Source organism: Sitophilus oryzae, unplaced genomic scaffold (assembly GCF_002938485.1).
Source record: "Sitophilus oryzae breed Bouriz unplaced genomic scaffold, Soryzae_2.0 scaffold_1532_pilon_pilon, whole genome shotgun sequence".
Classification (NCBI taxonomy): Eukaryota; Metazoa; Arthropoda; class Insecta; order Coleoptera; family Curculionidae; genus Sitophilus; species Sitophilus oryzae.
In genome coordinates, this window is record NW_022146206.1 from 284,091 (window position 1) to 309,172 (window position 25,082).

General features: G+C 32.8%; 1 long non-coding RNA gene across 1 annotated transcript; it reads left to right on the top strand.

Moving 5' to 3' along the window:
- The first annotated feature begins 2,746 nt into the window (after positions 1-2,746).
- Positions 2,747-3,201, top strand: LOC115878845. The gene is made up of 3 exons (XR_004049611.1): positions 2,747-2,769; positions 2,853-2,928; positions 3,000-3,201. It is a non-coding gene; the product is annotated as an uncharacterized LOC115878845 (long non-coding RNA).
- Positions 3,202-25,082: the final 21,881 nt, after the last annotated feature.

Consider the following 25,082-nt stretch of genomic DNA (forward strand, 5'->3'; position numbering starts at 1 on the left):
GAAATTGATGTCATCCACAGAGTCAAATTCCTCAAATGACAATAGGCAGGACACCTGTCAAGAGGAATGGACAAAAGATGGACCACAATAATTACAACATGATACCCACGAGGAATAAAGACACTTAGAAGAAGACCGAACCTGAGATGGGACCATGATATTAGGAAATTAGCAGGGATAACTTGGGCCCGCATAGCTAATAATAGACAATAATGGGCCCAACTGCAAAGAGAGTATCTGAAGGAGGCTACACCATAATTGGAAATGGTTGAATAAGCTGAAATTGAAAATGATGATAATGAAGTACATCATATTACACACAATTTTTGAAAAACTTTATTTACCACGCACTTGATTTTTTGTGATATAAAATTTTAATAAAAACATAAAAAACTGATCGCTTTTACTTACTCTGATCAAATAAAAGAGCAAGTCCATACAGAATACTCTCAATTATAGATTCAGTTACCAGCCATTTCGAAAACTTGTTCAAAAATTGATAATCGATTTTTTCATTCAATAGTTGTTCGAACGTTTTATCCAAATACTGACTGTTTTTAAGAAAACAAATAATGTCATATTTCCTGAAATGGGTTTGCAGTATTATGATAAAATATATAAAAAACATGTAAAAGAAATAAAAAGTACGCAAAACATTCACAACATCGCCATAGACTAGGTAATCTTGTTTGTAATAAATATAAACAAATACTCGAAAGGCTGTTTCAAACACCAAAATGGCAGCTATACGCAACAGAAAACTGGCATTGGCTAACTTGGGATAGAATTTATCCAGCTTCACTTCAAAAGGTTTCATACAATAAAACTCGGAGTAGATCGCTACTAATTTTATCGCCTCCGTTAGATTCATAATTAAAAGTAGAGCTTAAATGTGTTTTAAAGAAATACCCACTGCTTTAAAGAATCTATACAATAACGTTCACAGAAATTGATTCTATGGTCCAGTAGATAAAATTAATTAAAATATCTTGAATGTTTAATGAAGCGACGTCAATTTGTCAACAGGCATTACTATTGAATGTACAAAGTGATTTGTAGTTCTGATATAATCAGTGTAGCCATTAAAATTATAAGAAATATGTATTTGAATAATCAATTAGAACATTTTCTTCTTTATTTATCTAGATCTAGGTCTAAAAATAATGTCTATAACTTTGTAGTGGGATATTAGTGGATTATAATCCAAACTGAAATTTAGCTTCTCATTGGTTCTTTATATCAGTAAGAAATTTGCCTAAACAACAAAGAACACACTCAACGTTCAGGTGATACACAAGATAAATCTTAAATAAGTGCAATTATTTTAGGGTAGTATATTTCGACTCCAGAAACACGTCTATGAGGTTTTTTCGTGCAAAAAAAAGAAAATTTGGAATGTTTTTTTTTAATTTTTTTGGTAAAACCCATCATCAACATCATCATTTTCAGCTTATTCAATCATTTCTAATGATGGTATAGCCTCCCTCATATATATAGATAATATCTTTGTTGTTGGGCTCATTGTTGGCTAGAGGACTCAAGTTATGGTCCTATCTCAGGTTTGGTCTTCTTCCAGGTCTCTTAATTCCCTCTTCAATTAATACATGGTGGGTAGTACTGATGGGCATTATGATTCTTTTTAGTGAATCGAATCACACGATTCAATTTCTCATATTGAATCGACTCCTAAGATTCGTTCATTTGTCTTTTTCAACGAATCACATGCACAATTTACGTTTCATAAAAACAAGAATAGTAACTAGCACTACCGGCGATAATTTGGTCGGACAATTGCTTAAAGGACCAGAAAAAGAAATATAAAGTTCTTTCATTTGTTTTTCAACAGTTTACGACACTGGCGTAATTGGATTGATTATTTTACCAATAATAATTAAATTATCAATCCCATTCATAATATATACTATTTATTAAAGACTTCTTAATGCCAATTTAATATTAAAGAGCGATATTATTTTACTTACGATTTAGTAATCATAATAAATAGTATATAATACACCGCATGATCGAAACCGCATGATCGAAAAAAAATTGCATACAGTTGGCTTGAAAATGAACATCGATGATATTCCCCATATAATTTTACATATAAAATGATAGCGGTCTTCATTTTATAACCACCACTGACGCTTTTTTTTTATCATATGCAGCAAAGGCCATCAATATTTATTTAAAGTTGCAGAAAAAACACGATTTCGTCTTTTGGTCCGACATTTAATGATTTATAGTCGGTAATATTATTTTAACAAAAATATTAACGTGAAAATTAAATACCTTACAGATACTACCTACTAAGCACAGTATAAATAAGTTTTTTTCTTGTAAATAACTTTCTTAACGTTTGCATTTTATGCCCATGATGTTTGTTTAGGGCTTTTGTTTAAGTCTAAATATGGGTGCCTGACTCTATGCCTACATCATCGCCGCGCCGCACACTGGTCGAAATCGCTACTTTACAGTGCAAATATTAGGAAACCCTAAAGATGCGTAGTTGGCTGTGACCTATGAAATGCGAAAAAGGAAGGTCTAAATATGGCGCAGGTGACATATTTTTTTGCGAAATAGCTGTCTTTGTTGTATTTTATTAATTAGATAACAGGTAGTAATTGTATGAAGTCATACACAAAAAATTGAAATAATATTTAATCATTAATATTGACTGCAATCTAGTAACGTCTGCAAACGTGAATTAACGTGTTTGTGATTTATGTTGTTTTGCTGCGAATTTGTAATAGTTAGGACCAAATTTTGGTGAGCAAATAATTTTTTGTCTATTATTTTTTCAACAAAACTAAACTGGTGATTAAAACAATAATTATATTTCTTTTCTTCAGGTTTCGCAAAGGTAAACCATACCTTGTCCGGTCGTGTTCGATACAATTTTTTTTTCAAGATTTAGAAGGCTTTTTGGTAAGACATCTTCTTATATAATTAACTGCTACTAGGTGCACGGTTCGGAGTAACACACATTTATCTAATAGATATGTCGTTGACAAGAAGGGAGCTTTATGAAGTTTGGCGACGGAAAAGTGGTCTTAAATAAAAAAATTCGGCGGTCCTTTCATATGCTATTCGCCGACTTGGTATACCCGAAGACAAAGAGACAACAACCAAATCAAAAGTATCTTGTAGTGAAGCGCACAGCAAATAGTTTCACTAGGAAACTGCAATAAAAGTGGGAAAGAGTCTTATATAATTCTAAGTCGATTCGAAACAAATAATTCAGATTGGTTAAATGACAACATAGTTTTTGATCCAGATGAACAAACCAAATTTTGTTAATCTAGTATTCTCTTTCTGTTATCTCTAGGTTTTTTCAATAATTATATGTGCAAGAGAAAAACTTATTAATTCTTAACCCTTGTGTCTCACTTCCCTGGAAGCGTGGGGGTATATGTTATCGTTAAAATCTTAATTGGGAATGGGGACAAGAAGCACATCATTTTAAAAATCTGATCGAGTACTTTAGCCTTCCAGATTATGTTCCTAGTTGCCTGTCATGTCATTTACCCACCATTTACCACCATTTTTTTGACGATAATAGGAAGTACGATTTTAGAATTGTAAAGTACTCGATGAGACCTTCAAAATGATGTGCATCTTGCACCTCTTTTCATTTAATATTCTCAGGGTAACATTCACCCCTCCTAAGGGGTTGAAACATGAAGGCTAACATTTTTATTTGTATTTTTAGATTTATCTTGTCATTTTATGGTATATTCAATATAAACTAGGTTAAAATTTTCGTCTTACTAATATCGAACATTTTTTGCATCGTAAAGTAGCGATTGCGACCAGTGTGCGCCGTAGAAGCGAACGATCGCGTAGTGATCCGATTCAATTCTCACAATTCTTTTTACGGCTCAATGTTATAGATCCGTGCTGGCCACGATTCAGTTGAAGGAACCGTATTGCAAGCAATGAATCGAATCTCACGATTCATTGTTTATACTCGTTCAAATAAACGACTCGTTCAATCTTTGCCCACCTCTAGTGGGTACCATACTGTAATGTTTGTGGTTCATCTGTTGTCCGTCCTTCTTGCCAGATGTCCTGCCCATTGTCACTTAAGGGACTCTGTGGATGACATCTATTACCTGGGATCATCCAATATGCTTATCTATTTAACTTAAAACATCTTTATATATTTTTATTTATTTATTGAAAACAAATGTGTAAACGACTAAAATATCAACAAAAATAAAAAAACCTCATTATTATAAATAAAAAATGTAACTTTCTATTTCTCCCAAATTAACTTTTGAGTAAACAACCAATGTAAACTAAACAAAAAAAGCTTTCCGAATTAACGGGGGAAGTTTTAATATCATTGCCAATCACAATAGCCTATCCCTTGATTTTTATTTGCCCCTCTTATTCGGCAAATCGGCCGTAATTACCTGCCCCGGGGCGCAACCAGCCTCCCCTACGCCGATCGTTCTCTTCATCTCCAATCTCCCCTACGCAATACAGGACCGGATTATCTCAACAGACTCGAAAACGGTGGCAATTGATAAAATCAAATGAATTTAATAACGCGTAAGCAATTAATTTGGATTAAATTATCCTTTTTTCTTTTTTATTCATCCAATCTTTAAATTACTCTATCCAATCTTTTAAAATTATTTAACAGGTAACAGAATATTATTTTTAGTGAATTCCCTAATATCGTATTAATATGTACTATCGTATTAATATGTAATAATAGTACTGATAATAGTAATATATAATACCTGGTACCATAACCATCTGATGCGTCTCCAATACTCGTCAGCAAGTGTTGGCAATAGTACTGGTAATGAAGGTGGTAGTGGTAGGAAGTATATAGCGCAAAACGACCGGTCTAATGTGAGGGGCGGCACGCCAGCAACTAAAATATTTAAAAAAAATTGTTCGTGGTATTTTACTTATAACTGAAAAGCTATCAACTTTTTGTAAATAACCCTTCTTTCTATAATTCTTGTTTTTATAAATTTTCTCTAAACCAACTGTTTTGGGTCAAGAGCTAGCAAAATTGACAGTTTTAGACTGCTTGTTGCTCAAAATTGCACTTTGTCTACTACCCACACCCTTTATTTGTTAATGGCTGATCTGCCCTAAAATTATATGAGACAAATATTCATTCGCAAGAAGCTAAATAGGATCCCGATATGCTTATTATCAAAAAAAGCTTGTAAGTTTGCCTCATTAATTTATTAACAGTAGTGGGAAAAATGTCAATCTTTTGGTGATTTTGATTGTTCTGGATTGAATATGTAGTAATACATGGTAAATGGTAGCAGAATCGTAGAAATTTCTCATTAAAGCAAGACAAATGAATGCATCTCAAATCTCAAACACTGGCTGATCCTTATTTTGAAGTCGACAAAACTATCTGATCATACATATACTGATTCTGCACGAAATAATTGATTGTGAAAAAGAAAAGAAATTTTTCTTAAATTCTTATAGAAAAATAATGCCAATTGCTTGCAACTAAATAGTAATGTTTTCAAAGATCACTTATACTTATCATTTATATACCGGGTGCGTCTCAAAACTGGCTCACTCCTATTTTTTCAGATGAAAAAACGAGATTTGGTATGTCAGTATACGACATAAATTAGGATTAATTGACGTATTCAGTTGTTTTTGATCATTTCCTCTTTCCCCGGAAATTAATAAAACTTTTGATTTTTAAATGTCAACCTCGGTATATTTCTACTTTATGCGATAGAAAATGGCAATCTGAATAGAATGACCATATTAGTCTATTCAGAATAATGTGTCAACTTTTGACATTTTCGCATATGGATTATTTGAAATTGTAACATACGGTTCATAACGACAATTTGACTCGAAATATCAAGAGTGTGGTACAAAATTATTCGTAAAAAATTCTTTTTCCAAATATGCAAATGAGCCACTTGTTCCATTTGAAAAAATTGGCATATGATTAAAAATACGATACGACACGAAAAACATTAGACAATCAAATCTATTTTTCCAAGGCTCCTTGTTTAAAAATTAGTGTTTTTAACACAGCCATGGCACTCTAGATTGAAATTTAAAATACGAATTTTTCAGCAAAAATATCAAAAGTTGACATATTCTACTCAGAGTGTCATTTTCTATCGAATAAACCAGAAATATACCGACAATGCCATTTAAATATCAATAGATTTTCGTTGAAACAGGAAGTGACCAAAGACAATTAAATACATCAATCAATCCTAATTTATGTCATATACTAACATACCAAATTCCGGTTTTTATCTAAAAAAATTAAATTTTCAAGATGCACCCGGTATAGAAAAATCAACCGCGGACTAAGATTGAACGAGAAGAATTTTGAAGTACCTTTAAGTGAAATTTTATTGTTAAAGTAGCATAAATATGCTTAATTGTTATGGGAGCATGTTAACTATTGGGGGGGGAGGGGCGCCAGGTAAGGTATTTGCCCGGTCTCAATATTTCCCTTCCGCCGGCCCTGCAAACAAGACGTTGGTATCGGGAACTTCGAGGCAGGAATATCATGTATTATCACTTCGTCGATTCATAGGTACATCAGATGTAATTGGCGATATGACATTAGGACAATAGTCACAAAAGACCCTTGTCATATTAAAAAATATCATAAAAATGTAACGATAATTGAATAAGTTGCAAATTGTTGGTGGCAAGATCATTTCGATCTTAAAAATTAATCAAGGCATGTGTTGATCTGAGTCTGAGTGAATGAAAAAAACAAAATGCTCAGGAATCATGGTTATGACCAAAAAATAATGTTTCAGGAAAATTTACTCACGAAATTATTGCATAGGGTGTTTTAAAGTTAAGGTAAAAAACAACCTTTTGATTAACACTATATGACAAGGCAAATACTAAAGTTTATAATAAACTGAGTTTACGAATTAAAATTGATATTTTTATTAGAGTTTGTTTAAAAATCATAAAAATAGGTCTAAAAATAAAACAAACATAACACTTCAGATTTGACGAAAAATTTTTCAGTGGCGTTTTTTGCATCTGAGTGTATTTTCCAGCTAGTCCATTTTTCGTGTGGTCCGGTCCTGTCAAGGCAGCTTCATATCCCCAGTCCTGTCTCTCTTTCTAATGCAAAACATTATCATTCCGACTGTGCCAATCTTTTCCGAGGACCTCTGAAATGTCGATCCTCCAGGGGAATATAAAAATGATCTGGTGTCGAAAAGGCGAAAAGAAAATAAAATCGGGTCATGAGGACGAGTCGTCGTAGGTGGTAAATTCGGCCGTATTTCCTTGGTCGTATTTTTGTGGACGTTCCGTCTTTTACCGCTTCGGTATACTATTAGGATCAATCCCTTCATTGTGTCGTCCTTAATTTTATTAGTCCAGAGAGAATATAGGTATCATTACAGGCAATACGACGTAAAATCTCGGAATACTATAGAAAAAAGGGTCACACAGCAGCAGTTCAAGCTAAAAGACTGTTCAGCCATTGCTCAACGTTACGTCATCATTATATGTCAAATATGAGATTTAGATCAGTTTATATTGTTTAGAAAATTTTAAGTAGGGTAAAGTAAGGTATGTTGGTGGTATAGGTAAATTGGTGATAGTTCTTTAATCATTTTTCAGCAACTCGCCTATTCAGTGGGAGGCCTTAAAACATGTCGGCTAAGCCTATCTAATATCCCCTACATGCTGCATAGTCTGCGGCGCGGTTCGGTTTTTTTGTTTACGTTTAGGAAAACGTTTGCTTCGTGCCGGTAAATAAAGTTATTCGATTTGATCATTTTTGTGATATAAATTGGTTTTATTTGTAGTCTTTGCGAATTATTGAAAGGTAAGAGTGTATTCCTGTGTTATCCCATAGGGAATATGCTACTTTTTAATGTGGTACAATAATAATGAGCTTAAAATATTGTTTGCTCTTGTTAGGGCTTAAGTTATTCGGCCATTTACTTAGCAATTTTGCATGCAAAACGTGAATGTTAGGACACAGACTTTTAAATAAAATTATGATTGCACTTTTTAGAAGACTTTTTAAGGATGTTAGTGTTTTAGTCAGTTACTAAAAATGATGATGTTGTTCCCTCTGATCCCCTTTTGGAGAAATCCAGCGTCGACAATTTGTTTTTACTGCCTTCTGCAAGTTTAGCCAGCAAAGCAACACGACGGACTAAAACCAGAGACTCCAGTGCAAAATGGCTAACTTATACGGGGTTAATACGGGGTTATATATGGGATTAGTAAACTCTAGAGCGTCTAACATAAAATGTTCTTCGAAAGAAAAGTCCACAAAAAAGAACAAGAAAGAACAGGATGATGATGATTGGCACTGTGGTGTCTGCGGAATCAGCTATCGAAAAGATGTGAACGCTAAAAATGGTGCCTTATGGGTTCAGTGCGCTTTTTGCTGTGTTCCGTATCACACAAATTGTCAAACGAGACCTGACGATGAAGACATCTTTATGTGCGACGGTTGTGATAAGCAGTCTTCAGACGACTCAGAATAAAAAATATTATTATTATTTCTACTAGGTAAAATACTTGTTTTGTAATAAACTTAAAAATTTTCAGCCATTTTATTTTCAACTGCTCGTAATCTCATATATCACCAAAATACCTTTCCACTATCACCAAATTAAATTACCTATAACCAAATTACCTAACCCATTTGTATTTTTTTCAAATGTATTTTTTCTGTCAAAATTGACACCATCTTATCGTTTTGTATACAGGGTTGTTCACCACATACGACACGGAGTATTGTAGCTAAACGATTAGATTTCTACAAATTGTAAGTTTTGGGTTCGTTGAAGGACTATTAGAGCTACAATTTAAAAATATTTTTACAAGATACAGAGTATCCCAAATAAATAAAAAATATCAAAGTTGTATTTTTTTAAATGGAACACCCTGTATATTAGTGCATTTTTAGTTTCTACGATTAAAATAAAGGTAAATTTGATTAAATTTTATTACACTTAAACATTACCGTTTATGAAATATTTTCAATTTTGTGAAATTGCAGTATACATTTTAAGGCTTCATTTCTCCGAGGGTATCAAAGTTTTTATTACTAAATATTTACTGAAGTTTATTTATTGATCAGTTATTATGTTTGGTTTGGTTTGGTTTGGTTTGGTTTGGTTTGGGTATATTGATAAATGAGTTCTAAATTACAAGAAATTGCATTTTCTACGGAAACTTGAAGAGATAGGTAAAAAATGGTATAATACAATTTGATACAAAATTAAATTGTGCATCTGATTCTCATAAAATATACAGGCTGTTCCATTTAAATTAAACAAGTTATTGCCGTTTAAAGCTAATAATTATTTAAAATAAATATTTAGACACTCTGTATAACGTAGTAAAATTTTTATTATTGCAACACAATAACTAATCAATAAATAAACTTCAGTAAATATTTAGTATTAAAAACTTTGATACCCTCGGAGAAATGAAACCTTAAAATTTATACTGCAATTTCACAAAATTGAAAATATTTCAAAAACGGTAAGGTTTAAGTGTAATAAACCTTAATCAAATTTACCTTTATTTTAATCGTAGAAACTAAAAATGTAATAATATACAGGGTGTTCCATTTAAAAAAATACAACTTTGATATTTTTTATTTATTTGGGACACTCTGTATCTTATAAATATATTTTTAAATTGTAGCTCTAATAGTCCTTCAACGAACCCAAAGCTTACAATTTATAAAAATCTAATCGTTTAGCTACAATATTCCGTGTCGTATGTGGTGAACAACCTTGTATATAAGCGATTGTGTGAAACATAAACCTTCCGGATAGGTAAGTTGGAAAAATAATATATCTTCATACGAATTCAAATTGCCCATGTTCAAACAAAAATATCACCAACTTACCTTACCTTACCCTACGTTCTTATATTATTGATTGAGCAAGTTCCGTTATTTTTTCGGCATTTATTTTTTTTTAACTTTTCTTTGGACTATTGAAATTCCTATTTCTAAAGCATCAGCAACTCGCTATATTATTTAAAAATCAATTAAAGGGTCCAGGGGAAAAACTTTATAAGCGCCAATTTCTTAATTTTACCAGATTATAGTAGGTCTAACTGGTCCCTACAAAATGTTATACTTACTTCACATACGAGGTCCACGGACAACAGACTAGCAAGAGACCAGCGTCTCTTTCTCGAGAAAATAGTTTATAAGCTTAGAGCTCTTGTTCATTTTGATTAAAACTTTGGGACATTTTTGCAATAAAAAAAATTGAACTTTGTTTGACAAGATCGAATTTCCACACCTTAATATACAGGGTTGTTCACCACATACGACACGGAGTATTGTAGCTAAACGATTAGATTTTTACAAATTGTAAGTTTTGGGTTCGTTGAACGACTATTAGAGCTACAATTTAAAAATATTTTTACAAGATACAGAGTGTCCCAAATAAATAAAAAATATCAAAGTTGTATTTTTTTAAATGGAACACCCTGTATATTATTACATTTTTAGTTTCTACGATTAAAATAAAGGTAAATTTGATAAAGGTTTATTACACTTAAACCTTACCGTTTTTGAAATATTTTCAATTTTGTGAAATTGCAATCAAAACTTTAAGGATTCATTTCTCCGAGGGTATCAAAGTTTTTAATACCAAATATTTACTGAAGTTTATTTATTGATCAGTTATTGTGTTGCAAAAATAAAAATTATACTTTCTTATACAGAGTGTCTAAAATTTCATTTTAAATAATTACTAGCTTTAAACGGCAAGAACTTGTTTAATTTAAATTTAAAAGGAAACACCCTGTATATTTTATGAGAGTCAGATGCACAATTTGATGGTCTATCAAATTGTATTATACCGTTTTTTACCTATCTCTTCAAGTTTCCATAGAAAATGCATTTTCTTCTAATTTAGAACTTATTTATCAATATACCCATGGAATACTGACATTTTAGATTATTTTTAAAGGTGTGCCAAAAATTTTAAAGAGTACAGACACTAATATTGTCCAATCTTATATAGTTAGTTTATTTCATTAAGAAATAAAAAAAACTGTTTTGGGCGGAAATAATTGTGGTATATTAATTAATGGTATACTCTTTTATAAAGATTTAAATAGTTTTCTTTTTGCATACAAATGAGCTAGTAATATTATCATTTTGCTAAAAACGATAATATTACTAGCCTGTACATTTTCTACATTTGTTACTTTAAAAACAATCTAAAAAGTCAACATTCAATGGGTATATTGATAAATGAAGTCTAAATTATAAGAAAATTCATTTTCTACGAAAACTTGAAGGGATAGGTAAAAAGTAGTATAATACAATTTTATAGACAATTAAATTGTGCATCTGATTCTCCTAATATACAGAGCGTTCCATTTAAATTAAACAAGTTATTGCCGTTTAAAGCTAGTAATTATTTAAAATGAAATTTTAGACACTCTGTATAAGGAAGTATAATTTTTATTATTGCAACACAATAACTGATCGATAAATAAACTTCAGTAAATATTTAGTATTAAAAACCTTGATACTCTTGGAGAAATGAAGCCTTAAAATTTTGATTACAATTTCACAAAATTGAAAATATTTCAAAAACGGTAAGGTTTAAGTGTAATAAACGTTAATCAAATTTACCTTTATTTTAATCGTAGAAACTAAAAATGTAATAATATACAAGGTGTTCCATTTAAAAAAAATACAACTTTGATATTTTTTATTTATTTGGGACACTCTGTATCTTGTAAAAATATTTTTAAATTGTAGCTCTAATAGTCCTCCAACAAACCCAAAACTTACAATTTGTAAAAATCTAACAATTTAGCTACAATACTCCGTGTCGTATGTGGTGAACAACCCTGTATACTTACTTCATTTCAGCTATTCTTGGTTAAGATTCTACTTTAATTTTTTTGCTTTTCTATCATTCTCCCTTTCAATCAACTTTTGATCCTTTTTTGATCTTCGTTTTTTTCTAGCCAAACCGAACATATTTTGTGTCACTGCAATAGCCTGGCAAATGTGAGATCTTCTTTTTAAACCACGGGATAACTTTAAAAAGAATTTTTAAGAATGTCAATTATATACCTGTGTGTACAACAATTATTAGGTAATCCTAAAAATAAAACACCTCCACTAGAAAGGTCGGGTATTTATGAATATCATGTAAAGATTGTAATCAGAAATATGTTGGGCAAACTAGAAGATCAATATTAACGAGATTTAAAGAACATATAGTTTAGATAAGATATGGTAGACCGGATAAATCTTGCGTTGCTGAACATATTGTTGATAAAGAACATTGTATAGATATTAATAATTTAAAATTAGTTAAACAAGTCTCAAATTACAGGCAATTAGATGCATATGAAAGCTTCAAAATTAATAAATGTAAAGACAGTATGAACAGAGACAACGGTCCAGTTCCTTCCAGTTCTCTCTTAACAACACCACCATTGACGTCGTCAAATCTGTAAAGTTCTTGGGGCTTGTTGTGGACAATTCTCTGAAATGGGACATACATATCGAAACTTTGTCGAAAAAATTGAGCTCTGCCTGTTTTGCATTAAGGTCTGTTTCTAAGGAGCTTAACTTGTAACTGTTTATTATGCACTTTTTGAGTCGCACCTCAGGTATGCCCTTCCATTCTGGGGTACGTGTTGTGCGACTCAATTTGACCGCATTTTCAGGCTCCAAAAGAGAGCTGTTCGATATTCACTGGGACTAAACAGCAGAACTCATTGCCGGGACTTTTTTAAAAAATTAAAAATATTGACTCTTCCTTCCTTATTTATATTTGAATCCGTTGGCTTAATACGTAAACATGTATCAGCTTCTCAAGAAAGGCCATCTCACACTTATCCACTCAGGAACGCGGAGCAAGATCTTTATCTACCTACCCCACGCTCAGAGTTAGTTAAAAGTTCAATATTATACAACTCGAAAAAAATGCACAATCACCTGCCATTTGAAATCAGATCCATAACATCATTTTTTTCATTTCGCAAAGCATTGAACTCTTATTTACTACACAAGGCTTTCTACGCCGTAAATGAATTATATTTTGAAAATCAAATTTGATCTTGTAAACACTGGTCTAATGTTTGCTATTGCTATATTTACTAATGCCATCGAAATGAATTTATTTAGAGGTCATTGATATTTTACTATAAACTAGCTAAATATTTTTGAATATTATTTTTATTTTTTGTTCTTTGACATTATAAACATTTATAAATGTTTATTTTAACAATAAGACTGACAATATTATTTGTATAATGTTTTGTATTATCTTTTGTTTGTTTGTTTGTGTACCTTGTTTTTTTACTTTGTTTGTTAGTTTACCTTTGTCTACAAATTGAAAAATTTTTTGACAATAAAGGCATTTATTTATTTATTATTTTATTTATCTGTTCCTACTACACTAGTTGCGGTAATTAATTGTTACGCTCGGTGTGCTCTGACTCGGTTGGCTAGATCTTGCCATGCCCCCCACTCCGTGTCCACTGAGCGAGTATATAAACGCTCAAATTGTAGATTTTAGTTTAGTTTTAATCACCTGCTGATGATGCTAACGTGATTAGCGAAACACGCGTCCAGTGTAAAAGTAAAAGTGTTTTGGTGTATTGTGGTGATTTAGTGTTTTATTTTGCTGTGTAACACCAAAGGTTCCACCCCTTAACTGTAATTCCCACAAGAATATGTATTGATGTTACAACACACTGATTTGTTAGAACACAATAAAATTTAAAAAAAAATTTCCGTGTTACTTTAATGGGAAATAGAATTGATTGATTGAAAAAAAAAATCCCGTGATTTAAATGGGAAATCATACTACCATTTATCAAAGTCTGCAATTGACTGTCAAATTACACATGATCTCAACGATTTTACTACTTTTACAGTTATATTAATCCAGTATACATTTCAAAATATGAAAAGTGAAAAATATATCTTTATTTTCAACTACCGTTTATAAAAATAGTTAAAAAATTTCATTTACCGCTAGCTACCCCATTCGGCACATAATTCACCGATACGGTGCCACGTTTTCTTCGTAGACTGCGTCGTTCGAACGAGGCCATATTTTATGAATTTAATATCCCATATTTCAACCGACACCTAGTTTCAACAGAAATATAGTCGTACGGGCCACCCTACTAAATCTGAAAGCAAAAGACTTAAGTTGTAGTTCATAAGTTAAAAGGATCGCAAAACGGCGTATGGCGACAGAGTTTAGCCACATCAATTTTCGCCCAATCGATGATCGTAAAAACGGCGACGGCACACACACATAGACGTGAGCGCGTATAAGGGTTACGTCAATAGTTATTTAATAATGCTGGCACTTCGTGAATTTAAAAAAGGGTAATCTGGTTTACAACAATCCCCTATTCTTTCATAATTTCATTTGTAAACTTCTGAAACGTCTTCCCAGATCTTGAACGTGAGATGAACCGCCTATTTAAAAATAAGCATATTTCTTTAAATTCAAAACATTTATTTTTAAGACACTCTGTATACATAAATAAAATTACTGATTTTTAAAATATTATTCGTAAACTCGGGAGAGGGAAATCAGACAACGAATAGAGATGATAGGTGTTAAACTACCATTCGAGACGCATTGATGTTATTTTTAGTTTGTAAATTTTATTTACTTTGTTTTTCTGTTGTAATATAAAGTAAGGCTTTTTTTTTCAAGAGATAACTAGATAAAATCATTCATCATCGACATGTTTCTGAGCATCTGAAATGGAATTATAAGGATATCGTTAAAGTGTCATTTTTTTATAACGAGAAAACGTAAGTAATCTCGATAAGTTAAAAACTCAACTTTTTCACACATAACAGGCCATAACTCAAGAACCACTTTAGATATTGAATTTTTTTTTTTCAAGATCGGATATTTTACAATATGTTTTCATAAGAAAAATTCGATAAGGTTGTTTTTTCTATTCAAAAATTGTAAACAATCCATCCATTTACTTTTAGAGCATAGCAATTTTCAGCAATCGTGTAATTTTTTTTATTGATAAAGATTTTCACATACTGTCTACAAAGAAAATACAGCAGAATTATTAACAAAGTTCTTGAAAAAACTACTATCTATTATTTCTAATAGATTTCGAGATATCGATTTTTGAATTCAGAGTTCTAATAGCGCGACCACTATCGAACACCCACTCAATTCCACTTATTTTTGCCAAAAATGCAAGTGTTTCCAGCTTACACTTAAAAAAATTCAAGCTATAGGGAAAATTATGACGATTCGTTAATAAATGAACAAATTAAGTATCACGAGACGTAATTAAATCGTGAAGCTGAACGCATGACGTACACCTTTCCTTAGAACTTTAAGTACTGACAGAGGTAACTGCGACAAATCTCGGTCCTAACCACGTCTCTAATGGTATTTAGATGGACGCACCATTAGCGATGTGCACAGTTTCTCGGTTTATTTCATATGTTTGGCAACGTGTTTACTGTCCTCTCTTTGTTCAGTACTTTATAAACGCATTGTACTCTTCTTACATACGGAAATCTCGACCCAAGACTAACCTTTGCCAGCCCTTAGTATAGCATGTGTATGTATTTAACAGATTCCATTTAGGCTGTAAATAATATCTAGTTTAAAATTAAATCTAAATGCAATCGTTTACTGTACATTCGTGCCGATGTTTTTGGTTCAGTATGACTTATTGAGACACAATTTATGACAACAATATGACGAAGAGTTTCCAACCCTGTCTAGGCGAATATCTTAGCACACGAGTGAGCAGTCAAAATCAATAAATGATATAGTATAACTCATAGTCTAAAGATATTGGCACCAACCATATCAACTCTAGCTGAGTAGCCTCCCGAATACTTACCAGAGACCTCAGTACCTGCAGGTACCTGTTAAGTAACCAAACATCTTCAGTTATGAATGTATTAAACCTCAAACCTTGGTATGAAGACCAGTATTTGTATTATTATTATATCTCTTTAATGAAAGTTCAGAACAGCATTGCTGGATTCTTTGGAATAGTGACCAGGGTTTTCTCTGACGTGTTTTTTCACTTGTGAATTCATTCCAGGAAGATTACGGCACTTCTTTCATTTCATTTAATACAGTAATTAGAACTATTTACAAATTTAGCGTTTGATATACATAACCTATCCTCCTCAAATTTCCCAAAATATTGCTTCTGCCGAGCGCATTAGAGGTAACCATGATAAAAAATATTTTTAACACAACGTAGGTTCCTTTATTTCATTTAAATTGTTTTTTTTATACAATGGGCTAAAATATTACCTCTTCAACTTTGTTGAACGAACTTGGGTTGTTATACTACAAGCGTTATCACTAAATGCTATTTCAACAATTCTTGAATGCCTTACATTTATCTGTTGTAAAAAGCTGCCTGAGATTCTCAGCGGCGAAGCTTCCGTTGATGCGGGTGATGTCATCGCATCATCCCTTCAAAATATTGTAATACGTTTTTATTTAAAAAAGCCACTGAGATAATAGAATACTACACGCACCTATAATAAATTAAAATGCAAAAGTAAATTTATTCAAATAATTAAATTCAATTTCAATTAATTAATGTGTGTATTTTAGGGATATATTCATAGAAACTTTTTGTTTTATTTTTATGTGCAAAATCATCCACCGAATAAGTGTAGTCTGTATAATTGCGACTAATCAGGTTCTATTATTGTCACTTGACAAACTTAATCAACTTAAACCAGACAAGCTCCAACAAAGCCGTCAAATAACTACTTCGTTTTTTACTCTGCGGCAGAGCCTAAAGAGAGGCATCTCCTCCATTCTCTCCATGAAGAAAATGAAAAATGTCTCACCTGAATCCCTAATTAATCCGGGCACTTTTCACCACGGCGTTGCCAACTCTTTAATTAGCGCGGAAAGAAAACAAATTCGCGAATCATTTGCGTAGGAAATCCAAATAAATTAGAGCTTAGGGCCGGTGTGGATTAAGACCTCGCAAGAGGCGACGCATAATTCCGAATAATCACATTCGCCGCCTACCAGGCTCAGGTCCAGCTTTAATATCAATATTTATGGTGTTTAGATGGCGATTTTTTTAGTCAGGGACTAGGTACTTATGAACATTTTTCTTTAAAATAAAAATAATTTTTTAAATAGAAATTCAGGTTTTCAATGATGCAGCCTAAACAGTATAGTTTTTCCGAAGTCAATTGGAATCGGATGGAATGAATTTCGGCACTGTCTTTGACTTGGGAAACAAATTAGGAATATTTTGAATTGAATTTAGAAATAATATACATATACCTCAATCAATATCGATGATCAATTTATACAGGTACGGTTGTAAGTAGCAAAGTAGCGTTAAGTATAGTAAATACTACAAATGGAATTTAAAGTTGTAGCATTTGGTCTGTAGACAAAAATATTAACACAGATGCTGATTTGAGCTAAAAGATTGAAAATAACAAGCAGATAAAAATAGTGGTTAGGAAGGTGAGTTTATGATGTTTATCAACAAGTTGATAAACTTGTCCCGAACATCAATACGCTGATGACTGCGCTCTAGTTGCAAAAACGTTACCACAATTACAAGAAATATTGAACACATATACAAGGCTCTGAATACAAGGACCTTAAACTGAACATCGATAAAACTAAAACAATGTTCACTCCCCCGGAAAATCATAACAATGCTATGAAAATTCAAGATGAACTATTGGAATATGCAGCGAAATCCAATTATCTAGTCAGTTTGATTTCGGAAACGGCCAATATCGACTCTGAAATTCAGCAAGAATTAGCAGCAACTCAAAAGCATTCTCGAAATTAAAAGACAAAGTTTTCTACAATCATGACTTGGGCACAGAAACGAAACTTGCGGTGTACCAAGCAATTATAATTCCCACCATGTTATATGGAAGCGAACGTTGCAACAGAGACACCTTAAACAACTGTTTTTATGAATCAAATGGTACCACAATGTCCAAACCAAACCAAACATTTCGGTACTTGAAAAAGTTAGCTGCAAGAGCGCTGAAGCCATGATTACTAAATCCCGCTTAAGATTGGTTGGTCACGTATGTAGTATGGAAGAAAACCACCTACCGAAATCTGTTCTTTACGGTGAGCTTGTAGACGGTAAGAGGAAACCAGGTGGACAACTCAAAAGGTACAAGGATATTTTCCATAAAAACTTAAAGGGGATAAGCATGCAGAATCAGTGGGAGGAAGCAGGGCACAATAGCACGTAATGGAGAAGAATTGTAAACTCAGTTAACAATGAAAACAAAGATAAAAAGTAAAGAGGCAACAAAATAATGAGATTTTTGAATGTCCGAAGTGCGGAAATGAGATAACAACCACGTATCGGGCTTTTCAGTCATAGAAAAACTCGCGTCTCTTTGGCGTTTCCTTTCAACCCCTTGCGTAACCATCTTCGGATGTGTGTCAAATACTCGTCAGCGAGTAATCGCAGTAAGTAAACTTGTTCATATGTCGTACGCAATAATGACCAACTACTCAGCCCGTAAAAATTGAATATTTGTGTAAAAAGTGTGATTTAGGCTAATTTCCCCTCCCACATAACACACAATATCTGAAGGATAGAATCTCTGAATATCCCACTACAAGATCATCCTATAAAGACATCTACAGAATATCCTCTAGACATCCTGAAATTTTGTAGATGTCTTAGAATAGAATATCCTATGGATAATGGATATATCTGTCGTATATTTTATGTCCATCCAGCTGAGATATCCAAACATGCTCAAGATAATAAAATACCCAAACCAAACCTAACAATATCGTCTAGATATTTAAGAAAATAAATAATTTACTACTTTTTATTTATTAGAAAATTTGTTGAAAAACACAAATCCTATTTTTGTGTTTGAATTGTGAGTTTCTGGAATTTGTTCTATTTGTTAGAAATCATACCTGTCCCCTGTGTACTAATTTGGATGTAAACTGCTAGATTCCATAAAGGGTAGTATAATCTGGTATACTACCTTACTATCGAAAAAATGGCGTCAGAGGTGACTTGGAAATGAAGATTGCTGTTACTTTTTATGTAAAATTGTATAGGGAATATATCATCGATCGTAATTTCCAAGCCAACTGGAAGCCGTTTTGTTTCAATCATACGGTATAACTGGAAAGCTCTTAACTCATACAAATACAATTTTAAATTTTGACGCAAAATTCATTGACATAATATGTAGGTAGAATGTAGAATGTTTAGGAGGGGAGTTAGTCACCGCGACCTTAAAGATCTATTGTGTGTTCCCCTTTCTTGAGTTATAACGAGTTATAACTCATCATACAGTCTCAAGGCTTTAACAAAAGCCAGTATCTGAGAGGGCTCCACAGAGCCTATCCTTAACATCAGCCGTATCAAAGTTCATGGCACGAATAGCCGTCGTCTCGGCGCACTCAGTTATGAGGTGTTTCTCCATATTCCCCACAGAATCTGCATTCGCCGTTGTTTCTCATCTTCAGCCTACTGAGGTGTTCGTTGAGGAGACAGTGTCCTGTTAGAAACCCCGTGACGTATCAGTATACCACGTTATGGTATGGTCTTTTATATGCTGAGCAAGCGTTTCTTCCCTCCAATCCTTTTTATTACTCAATACTACAGTGAGGTGTTTCTCAAAGTTGTAAATTCTTGGTATGTCATCCACTGGGAGTTGGAGAAGTGGAATTTTCTTTTTGAGGGTGTTCCAAGCCCCTGACCTAAAAATTCTCCCAGTACTGTTTCCGTCAATGACCATTCTAATCATTGTCGCATTGGCATAACTACCGACGACAATGTGCAGTGGTGTTAGGTCTAAAATGACCTCCATTGCTGCTGTTGGACATGTTCTCATGGCACCTGTGATACAGATACATGCCAGTATAGCCATATGTAGGTATGTTATATAGCTATTAATAAAAATATCCAATAAATAGTGTCAAAATGTGGCTGAATAAAACTAAATTGCAAACATTTTACTATAAACTAAGGATGAAGTAAGTATTGTCAAATAACAGTCCTATTATAATGTCCTAAAAATATTCTATAATGCCTCCCAACTTAATCCCTATATTATCCTATAAATATCCCAAATAATCGTAAATGGCTTGCCTAGAGATGTCTTGAAGATGACTTTTTTTGTCCCACCTGGATATCCCATAAATTCTGGTTTTTGGATATCCCTAAGATATTTACTATATCTTTGGTGGATATCCTCAAGATATCTATAGGATTGTTTAGAATTATATGGACTATTTACTGCTATTCTTTTCAGAAATTGCCAATATATGTATCATCACATTTTTACTACAACGCTCCGAAAGGCATAAAACTTTAAACACAGCAAAACAGTCACGCTGTTCAAATTAATACGTCAACGAAATAGAAACGTACTTCCGGTTCCGTTTCAATCCGCGACGAATAAATAGACACAGACAAGATTTTCCATCGCTCGTTTTCCGAACGCGCCATCTCTGTATTCAAACTGCAATTATTTACCGTTCCATGGCAAATATTTTAGTTGGTTTTTATCGAGCTGCCGCAGCATAGGAGTTTGTTTTGTTGATGTTGGCTTTCTTCCAGCCCTATCTCGGCGTGTAGAGTAATGGCGCTCGGCATGACCTATCTTAAATATACGTTATCCATCTTGTGTGCAGTAATCTGCGACACGGGTGATTATTATAAGCGTAAAAACTACATGAAGCGGGCGTTGTAGGGGCAATGGCGCTGATGACGCGATCCCATAACCAACAGCGTTATTATGTGCGTGTCTCTGTATGTAGACAGTGGCGGATTCAATACAGAGTCGTGAACACTGCTATGAATATATTATTAATTAAGTATTTTATAAGTTAATAACCTCAACTCAATAATATGATTTAAGAGTCTATTACGCTGTACTGTTCGAGTCGCTCTCAGGGGTCGGGTAAAGCGGGTGTGTGGCCGAAGAAAATATATATTATATTTCATAAATCTGCCTGGCTTAGGCCGACCCTGTCGTGTTAAGCCACAAACAAAATTCCAAACACACGTGCTTTGGTTAAGGCTTGATTAAGGTTTGCAGAGCTTCAGCATTTACAATAAAATAGCGAGCAATTTGTTACAAAACCATATAAATTATATATCACGGTAATCACAACACTTCAATCTATTTCCGTATTGTCGCGGAATTTTAAATTATCTCTACATTTTCGAAGAAACAACATAATAGTCCAAACATAAGGAATATTTTGTTGATGTTTCACCATCAAAATCTTAAAAATAAAGAAGTTGTCTAAAAATGTGCTACAATAAGGTTATAGTGCGATCCTTTATCTTTAATTTCCTTCTTCATTTGTGTAAAAATACCTAGCCAGTTTTACATAAAACGTTAAATGCCAAACGCTTATTTTACTACTTCTTCGGACTAGTGAAATGGACTCTTAAGAAACGTGATTTATTTTCTACCAAATTTTAGTAATCTAAAAATCTTTACAGATATGCCAGTGACTGTATTAGATGCAGATTAGATTAGATTAAATTCTTCAAGGTGGATATCGACCTAATCTACTGCTACCTTTTCAGGTCTATTGTGGTCTTCTTCTGATCCTTAGATTACATTCTCCTGTCCTATCTTTTTCAAAAAGTCCAGCAACTTGGTTCCTGAACCCTAAATAGCTCTCTGTCAATGGCCTATCATTGATTATTAAAGAGAGAACATAATATGTTCTTTCGATTCTTCTTCAGATTGACGAAACCTGCATAAGGCCCCTTCCGCCAATCCCATTAGCTTTTAGCAGCAACATACCCTGTTTTTTTTTGAAGGAATCCTTTTTAGAAAACAAGATAATTGACTTGTATATAGAACAATGTCCAGCATCTGACCTGTTAAATAATAAATTATATCTTATCATTGTTAACAAGAAATATAATTCTTCTTCTTCTTCTTCTTTTAGAAGGCGTATCGCCTGTTTAGTTCCGGTTTCCTCCTCGTCTAAGCAACTCTTGCGAGGTTGACTGCCAACTGTCTTGCCAACGTTTAGGTGGTCGTCTAGTAGGTCTTCTGCTATGTGGTACGTTGTTGAGAATTAGTATGGCCATTCTGTCGGGGACCATTCTATTGACATGCTGGTTCCATTCTCTTCTTCTCTGCCTTATCCATCTGACAACGTCGTTTGTTTGGCACTTTTCTCTTATGTCTACATTTCTCTGTCTGTCCCTCAATGTGTATTCAGTTATCATTCTTAAGGTCTTCATTTCAGTAGTTCGTAGGATTCTCTTTGTTACTGATGTTTCAGCTCTGGTTTCCGCACCATATGTCATCACTGGTCGTATGCAGGTTTTGTATATTCTTGACTTATATTCTGTACTCAAATGTTTGTTTTTCCATATGGGATATTTAAGATGTCCTGATATTGTGGCAGCTTTATTGGCTTGTTTCCTTACTTCTTCCAGGAATCCTGAGCTTGTAATTTTGAATCCGAGGTATTCGAATGACATTATCTGATCAATAGTTTTGTTTTTTATTACCAATTTGCACCGTAGAGGCTCCTTTTTTAGTTAAAATTTAATTAAAATATAATTCTGACATTGATAAAGCTATAAGTGGCAGTACAAAATATGAAGAAATTGTTCCACGAAATGAGTGTCTGAATTCCATTAAAAATAGACAATTAAGGTGGGTGGCCCATGGAAGGTCACTGTAACGAATAAACAGTTTTTATTGGTTCATTTACTGGATAAATGAAAGAAATGAATTATTAATTAACACTTTGTTTTACCAGATCCTCCTAAGTGGATATACACTGTTTTCGCCGTTTACGCGCGGACATCCATGGTTTTCTCCCTATATAGGATATTTTAAAAGTGTAATATCTCGGCACATTCAGCGTTTTCTTCCTATATTAATACATGAGCTAACAGTAGTTGCCGTAATCTACAAAATGGAGTGTTTAACTCAATTTTAAAAATTTTGTGACATCTATGGTTTTCTCCCGACACCCTTCAGTTGTAATAATCAAAATATCCGCTTTTACTAAAATGACATAAGAAGTTCATTTAAACGAAAAATTAAATGCTTAACATATAATCTTCTTTAAAAAAAAACACGAACATTCCTTGGGCTCAATCGTATAACTAAAAATATATTAATGAAAATTATTTAAAAATTATAGTAATGAGTATTATATCGATAACAAGAAAATTGCCAATGTGTTTTAAAATTAAATTACAAAAAATACCTATAAGGTTTGTTCTTTTTAAGGCTAAAATGACATTTTAGCTAAAATGTTGAATAACCCTTATAAATAATAATATTATAAACATAAAACATTGTTTCAACTTTTCTGGTACGTATTTATAACTAAAAACTAAGTGTTCATATTTTCATGATTTGTAAATGTTCCGAGTAAGGCCCATGTACCCTAGCAAGTCCAACCGTCAAATTTTTGATTGGCCTTGATTGATGAAACCACTGGCTTTCATAGGAACACTACCGATATTTTAACTGAAATCAAAGCAAAAATATTATTTTTTTCTTTAGTACCATAACAAATTCTTATATGACAATTTACAGTAAAAAATAAGATAATAATAGGTTATTTACGTAGAAACTTGCCTTTTCCTGTAGGCGCAAATTGCAATTTTAACATCGACGACCGAAGTCTACGAAGTGAGGAATCGCAGCAACAAAATAGCGGCGCGAGCGACTCGCCGCCGCGTCTGTTTCCTTGAGTTTATTGGAACTTAGTGTGAATGGAAGGAATCTCTCATCACATGACAATAACTATGACTTTTTACAGTTTGCCTTCAAAGGAGCATGGCGTTCCATGGTCCACCCACCTTATTAATAAGTTATAATAAATCTCTATTACGCTATTTTATAAGTACCTGTACTCTCTTTTTGTAACGTTTTGAATATTAAATCGTGCTTTTATCAGTTTGGAAGGAAACTGACTTACCTGCTTCTTTCCCCTGACCCTTCATATTTTAAATAAAACTGGATATCACAAACCAGAATCTACGCTAAAGAATGCCCAAACAAATATTTTCTATTTTCTTTATCTCTAACTTTTTCTACGGGTAAATAAAAAATTGGCGCAGTGTTGCTGGATTACCGTACATAGTACGTACCTACGCTAAAAAAACTTTAAACGCCAAACCAAACTAAAAAAACCTTAAAGGATATTTTTTATTAAATATAAAAAAAAATTATAAAAATTATTCTTTCATAAAATAGTACAATGCAATCGTGCCACATTTGCTTACTGATATTAAATTTGTTATCCTATTTACTTCTTATTTGTAAACCACCAACTAATACTTGCCATTCTACTATCATATTGAGTTTAAAAATGGACTAGAACGAATCCTATTTCGCAATTACTTGTGCATCCTATTCGAAACTGGTAAGCTCGATACAATCCCAGCGAGCCGAACCATTACAAATAATTTTATTGGTAATTCAAGCTAGATCTTATTTCGAAGGGATTTTATATTGTACACACAACCATAAATTCGCTATTAAAACCTAATAACGTAGCTTAACTGTTTAATACTTTGCTATAAAACGTCTCGGGCGACTCTATATTCTCTACCTCTTACGATAATTGAGGTTAATTTGTCGTTATTTTATTGCTGGGTAATAAATAAACAACGATTTAAAACATTTAGTAGTCGACATAAAACAATAGTATAAAATGTATTTTCAATCTCCTAAAATTGCCACAAACAAATAAATAATACTTAGCAATAAAGTAAAAAGCTTGATTTTGGTGGAATCAATGGGACCACACACTGAAAAATTATTTTTAACTATTAAAATACACTCACCGGCACAAAAAAACGGGCAAAATTTTCATATATTTTAAAGCTTAATACATTGTATTCTAGTGGACCGATTTTCATGATTTTTTAGTCAATTTGTAGCTAAATTATTTGGCTTTTTAATATTTCTTTCTAAATTAAAAATGAAAGGTGCCATCTGTCAATTATGCGAGGGAAAACAAAATGTTGATATTTTGATGAAAGTTTGAAACACCCTGTGGAGTACAGCTGGTTCCAATAAAATTGAATACGATTTAAAACATATTTTTACTATT